Genomic DNA, 6,966 nt, shown 5'->3' on the forward strand with positions numbered 1-6,966 from the left:
GTCACTGAAATCAAACTCCAGATGCTTATGCCACTTAGTGGGCATGTGAGACTTTGAGCTTGCCTCACCTTTGCACATCCGGCTTACGTGGGATCTGGAGAGTCAAACCGGGGTCCTTAGGCTTCACAGGCAAGAGCCTTAACAACTAAGCCATCTCTCCAGCCCCGAGATCAGTATTTTAAAAAGGTAAGGCTGAGGGCTACAGAGATGACTCAGTGGTTAAAGGTGCTTACTTGCAAAGCATGTCCACCCAGGTTTGGTTCCATACAGCCAGATGTTTAAAATGACCCATGCATCTGGAGTTTGTTTGCAGTGGCAAGAGACCCTGGTGCATCCATTCTCTCTCTCTCTCTTGCTCTGTCTCATTCTGTCTCTGTAAATAAGTAATAAGTAAAACATTTTTTCTAAAATAAACAAAAGGTAAAGCTTAGCCAGGCAAGGTGGCACATACCTTTAGTCCCAGCATTCAGGAGGCTTGGGGAGGACAGTTTCTGAGTTTGAGGCCAACCTGACCTACAGAGTGAGTTCCAGGTCAGCCCGGGCTAAAGTAAGACCCTACATAAAAAGATATTTTTGAGCCTGGCATGGTGGCGCACGCCTTTAATCTGAGCACTCGGGAGGCAGAGGTAAGAGGATCAATGTGAGTTTGAGGCCACCCTGAGACTAAATAGTGAATTCCAGGCCAGCCTGGGCCAGGGTGAGACCCTACCTCAAAAAAACCAAAAAAGGAAAAATTGAAAGGTAAAGCTAAAATGAGATCATCAGGAGGGTCCGCATACACTGTGGCCAGTGTCCTTGTAAGAAGGGACTGGGAGTCACAGAGGGAGCGTCACATGAAGACAAAGGAGAAGATGGCCACCTTCACTGTGAGGAGGGAGGCCTGAGGACACTCTAACCCCCCTAAGGCCTTCATCTTAGACTTCTGGCCTCTGGGACTGGGAGAAGGTGATTCCATTTCTGTTTTTCTAACCACCAGGCCTGTCATACTTCTGCCATGCCATCCCCTTCACTCTTTCTCTGGTGCTTTTCAGTGGGATTGCTCATCAGGAGTAAGACCTTACGGCTTGTGAGAGAAACGTGAGCATAAATGAGTCTATGCTTAATGTTTAAACAATCTTTTAAATTTAATTTTAACTGTATTTGCTATGATAAAATCCTGCGTGTAGTAAAAGATTGCCTCAGGGGCTGGAGAGATGGCTTAGCGGTTAAGTGCTTGCCTGTGAAGCCTAAGGACCCCAGTTCAAGGCTCGGTTCCCCAGGTCCCACGTTAGCCAGATGCACAAGGGGGCGCACGCGTCTGGAGTTCGTTTGCAGTGGCTGGAGGCCCTGGCATGCCCGTTCTCTCTCTCTCTCTCTCTCTCTCTCTCTCTCTCTGTTTCTTTCTCTCTCTCTCTCTGTCATTCTCAAATAAATTAATTAATTAATAAATAAATAAAATGAACCAAAAAATTAAAAAAAAAAAAAAAGATTGCCTCAGAGGAAGGAAGGCTTTCACTGGGGTCCCAGGGCACACGGGATGTTCAAAGTGTGTGCACTCATGGGTTTGGTTGGGAGCTGCCAGAATACAACATTCCTGTAACATTTTCCATACTCCAGAATCAGGCTTCGGGGAGAGTAAAAAAGACCTTCACCAGAGAGGAAGGACACACCCGCGCCACCTGTCATCTTGTCCCCTTGATACCACAACCTCTCGAGTTTGGTGCCCCAGCGGCTTGGCATCCTATCTTGTGCCAACCTTGGCTACTGCCTTCCTTCACTATTGAATGCCTCCTTTTGGGCTGTGTTTGCACTTAAGCATAAGCCTATATGTTCTCATCTCCCATCCTCCTAAGAGACAGGAAGCAGTTGGGCCTATGAAGTGCTCTCCCTCTTGGATGTTCATGCCTTTCAGATATAGGGCTTTTGTGCGAAACTATCTCCTTGGCATCTGGCTGTAAAGTGAGCGAACGGTTGTATTTCTCTACATTTCTTTATACCTAGCTTAGAGAAAAATAGAAGCCACTTCCTTGTAAGAGCTCATAAAAGAATGGAATGAAACACTTGTTTAGGCAGATGGGGATGTAAACAGGAGGCTCTGCTGAGCTGAATAGCATTACCGTGGGCCTGCATTGTTGAGCAAAATCCTTAAGGACAGATAAGTGGGGCATTGGCAGACTCCTGGTCACAGGCCCACCTCACACCCCTCAGGCACATCCTGTAACTGATTTATGATTTAACTCCCATCCTGTTTTTTTTTTTTCTTCCTATAAACATCATATGGTTATTTTCAATAATAGCTGACACTCCAAACAGTTTGGGGCTGCATCCTGAGATCCTGAACTCTGGGATGCAGACCTGGAGCACCAGCTTTTTTCTTTTTAAAAAAAATTTTTTTTTTTCATTTATTTGACCGAGAAAGAGGGAGGGAGAGAGAGAGAGAGAGAATGAGCACAGCAGGGCCTCCAGCCATGAACTCCAGACAAGTGCGCCCCCTTGTGCATCTGGCAAACGTGGCTCCTGGGGAATCGAACCTGGGTCATTTGGCTTTGCAAGCAAATGCCTTAACCACTAAGCCATACCTCCAGCCCCTTTTTCTTTCTGTTTACCCAATAAAACTTTGCCTCACATTCTGTGAGTCAACGGTCTTGTGTGACACCGGACCCCATAACATTGGCCAGGTGACAGATGGCTACTCTGGGGTCAGGTGCTGGTCCCCAGTGCAGACAACCTGGCCGGGTAACAGTATCACAGGCAAGACAGCATCTTGGCAATGTTTTGTAAGGGGCAGCTTTTCACCCAGCAGGCACATTACTCACAGTGTGGCCCGAGGTCCAGCAGCATGAGCGTCTCCCAGGAGCTCGTTACTGTAGTAAGAGCCAGAAGGGCTGGTCAGAGTCTTCATCTTAGGGGCAGGAGAGATGGCTCAGCAGGGAGAACACTTACCACTCAGCATGAGGGGCTAGGAGGGCTTAGGATGGTTTTTGTTCAGTCACAAAGCTGGGCAGAGCCATGTACACCTGTAACCCCAGTCTTGTGAAGTGTGCAAGGTCAAACTAATTGACAAAAGGCTAAGATTTACATGGACTAAGCCTGAGGAGATGGAAGACTATACGCCTTGGGTGGAGCTTCTTGAAGAGAGGAAAACTCACAGCTTCTCCAAGATTTCCTGGAAAAAAATAAAGAACTCAAGGTCTGATCTGATGTGAACTCTGATCTGTCTTAGGCTCAGTCTCCCCATTGCTTTGACTGCCTGAAACTAAATACAAGCTGTGAGCATAATCAGTTTGGGGAGCACTAGAGCACACCCCTACCCCTCCATTAGATCATATTTTGCCTGGTGTGTGTTCATTTCGCGTTTATCCAAACACTGCTGGCCAGTGTACCCAGTAGGGGGAGGGGGGCAGACGGGAGAATCACTGGGACTCACTAGTCAGCTCCTCTGATGGACAAAAGCAATATGGAAGAGCAATACAGGAAGACATGTGATGCTCTTCTCTAGCCTCAGCCTCTGTACACACGTGTATTCACTACACCTACACACACCATGACACACACACACACACACCAAAAACTGAATCTGCATTTTATTACTTTTAAATGTTTTTTGACACCCTACACAATATGCCATGATCATAATTCTCTCCCACCTCCTTTTCCCCCACCCAAATCTCCCCTCCACTGAATCTCTTCTTTCCAACTACTCTGTCTTCTATTTTGATGTCATCATCTTTTTTCTTTCTTTAAAAAAATTTATTTTAATGGAAACCAGGTGTGGTGGTGCACAAACCTTTAAGCCCAGCACTCGGGAGGCAGAGGTAGGAGGATCACCATTGGTTCGAGGCCACCTTGAGACTACAGAGTGAATTCCAGGTCAGCCTGAAGTAGGATGAGACCCTACCTTAGAAAACCAAAAAAATTAAAAACATTTATACATATATATATATGTACATATATATATATATATACACATACATACATACATACATACACACACACACACATATATATATATACACACACATACACACACACACACACACGCATGTATATGAGAGAGAGCGAATTGGCATGACAGAACCTCTAGCCACTGCAATCGAACTCCATACGGGTATGCCACATTTTGTACATGCATCATCTTGTGCATCTGGCTTACGTGGGTTCTAGGGAGTCAAACCTGGATCCTTAGGTCTCACAGGCAAGTGCCTTAACTTCTAAGCCATCTCTCCAGCCCCCCCTTTTTTCTCCTTTTATGCAGGTCTTGCATAGTTAGCATCAGCCATTGTGAGGTCATGAATGCCATGCCCCTTTGTGTCTGGAAGACAATCTTGCAAAGCACTCCTCCCTTTTCTTTGGCTCTTACCTTCTTTCTTCCACCTCTTCTACAAGGGCCTCTGAGGCTTCTACGGAGAACTTGCCTTTTAGCAATAAGCCCAGGTGACTGGCTGGTGCACTGCGAGTCTGGGAAGAAGCATTACAGCACCAGGTCTCCCGCCGGTGTTTAGTCAGTCTGGGCTGCTCTGTGTGTGAGGGCCCTTTACAGCTGCATAGTGCAGGAATCCGAAAGCAGAACTGAGCCTTACCCATAGTCAGACCTCCAAATGCAAAACTGAAGCCCAGAGAGATTAGGTTGTTGGCTTGAGGATATAACACTAGAAGGAATTGTTATTGACACACAAAGGTCTAGGAACACCAGAAGTAAAAAACAAAAAGAATCATTAACAACCTGGCAACACAAGTCAGTTTTTAAGCCAGATACGTTTAAACTTAACCTGCTTCTAAATTTATTTTTTTAATGTTTTTTTAAAAATTTTTTTTATTTTGATGTATTTATTTGAGAGAGAGAGAGACAGAATGGGCGCACCAAGGCATTCAGCCACTGCAAACAAACTCCAGATGTATGCACCAATTTGTGCATCTGGATTACGAGGGTTCGGGGGAAATGAACCTGGGGTCCTTTGGATGAACCTGGGGTCCTTTGGCTTTGCAGGTAAGTGCCTTAACTGCTAAGCCCTCTCTCCAGTCCTGATTCTAAGTCTGAAGGAAGAAATTCCTGGTTACATACACTAATTGCATTTGAAAAGGTTAAGTGCAATGGGGCTCAGGTGAAGTTAGGACTATCTACCAAAGAGAAATGCCCCCCGTTAGAGAAATGCCACTCAGCCCAACGCTGTAGCTATCTTACTCCACTGAGATAGATGATTAAATTCTGCCCCATTTCTAAGAAATTCCTCAGATATCTTTTAGAGTTTGAATTTCCATTTTGATTCCCATCAAAATATCTTTGTCCTACATAGCTTCTTCATACAAAGAGGACACCATGAAAATAAATGTAATTGTAATAGGAACACTGAAAATTATGATAGTAACAAAAGGTGTCTCTAGATGAGTGAGCTATTTGGGAATTCATTAGCTGTTATGATCTTCTTGAAAGTTTTCTCGGGCTGGAGACATGGCTTAGAGGTTAAGGCACTTGGTACAAAGCCAAAGGACCCAGATTAGATTTCCCAGGACTCACATAAGCCAAATGTATAAGGTGGCGCATGTGTCTGGAGTTTGTTTGCAGTGGCTGATGGCCCTGGCATGCCCATTCTCTCTCCCTCTCTCTATCTGCCTCTTTCTCTCCCTCTCTCTCAATAAATAAAATAAAATAATTTTTTAAAAAGAAAATTTTCTCTGCTACATTTTTCATTTGATTCATAAAATTGATCTAATCTTTAAATTTGTTTACTTAAGCTGAGTAAAGTGGCTAATTTCATTATTTCCAGCACTTTGGAGGCTGAGGTAAGAGGATCACCATTAGTTTAAAGCCAGGCTGGGGGGGTAGAGTGAGTTCTAGGCCAACCCAGGCTACAATGAGACCCCCACTTTTTTTTTAAAAAAGTGGTTTTTTTCTTGTGTTTTGTCGTGGTCTGAGTTAATTCAATATTTACCCACAGACTATCTGCCTCAAAATTGTTCTTTTTGTGTTTGTAGTGGTTAAATTCATTTAGTATTTAACACTCAGAGTATGCATTACACAGGTTTTTTGAGATAGTGGCAATTTTAGAGATTTTGATACAGGCAACTTTTATAGATGAGCAAATGCTGTGTGAGTTAGCTTTCTGTTACTATAACAGAGTATGCCTGAGATCATCAACTTAAAGCAGAAAAGGTTTATTGTCTCATCTTTCAAGTCCATGGTAGGTTGTCCAGTTGCTTTTGGGCCTGTGACAAGGCTGCGCACCATGGGAAAGCACAGTGCGTCACAGCAGCCCAGAAGTGAAGCGAAACAGGAAGTTGCTGAGGCCCCAATATTCCATTTGAGGCATGTCCCTGGTGAGCTAGTTTTCTCCCAGAAGGTTCCATGTCTTAAAGGTTCCATCCCACCACCCTGACCTCACACACTCAAACCCTCGCTTGGATTTTATGGTGAAACATTGGCCACGATCCCCGCCCCTCCATAACAGAGCCTAACTTTGACCCTCCCCACCCCAAGTCTGTAAGTCTCTGGCTTTTAAGTTGGATACATTACAAGCCACTCTTCCATTTGGCCTCAGTGTGGCGCTGTTCCCCGGCTCTCGTGTTCACTGGTTGTAAGTGGCACGCAGTAGGCATATGCATTCGATGCTACTGTGCAGGAGATGACATTGTTAAAACACTCAACCTCTGGGGTTGGAGAGATGGCTTAGTGGTTAAGCGCTTGCCTGTGAAGCCTGAGGACCCCGGTTCGAGGCTCGATTCCCCAGGACCCACGTTAGCCAGATGCACAAGGGGGCGCACGCGTCTGGAGTTCGTTTGCAGTGGCTGGGGGCGCCCATTCTCTCTCTCTCTCTATCTGCTTCTTTCTCTCTCTGACTGTCACTCTCAAATAAAAAAATAAACAAAAACTTAAAAAAAAAAAAACACGACCTCTCATGTGGATGAGAACCATGGACTGGTGATTCGAACACTGTACCAAGGGCGAAGTATGAACCAAACGCTGAGTGAGGTGTGTGGCTTACCTTGACG

Source organism: Jaculus jaculus, chromosome 15 (genome assembly GCF_020740685.1).
Source record: "Jaculus jaculus isolate mJacJac1 chromosome 15, mJacJac1.mat.Y.cur, whole genome shotgun sequence".
In the NCBI taxonomy this organism is placed as follows: Eukaryota; Metazoa; Chordata; class Mammalia; order Rodentia; family Dipodidae; genus Jaculus; species Jaculus jaculus.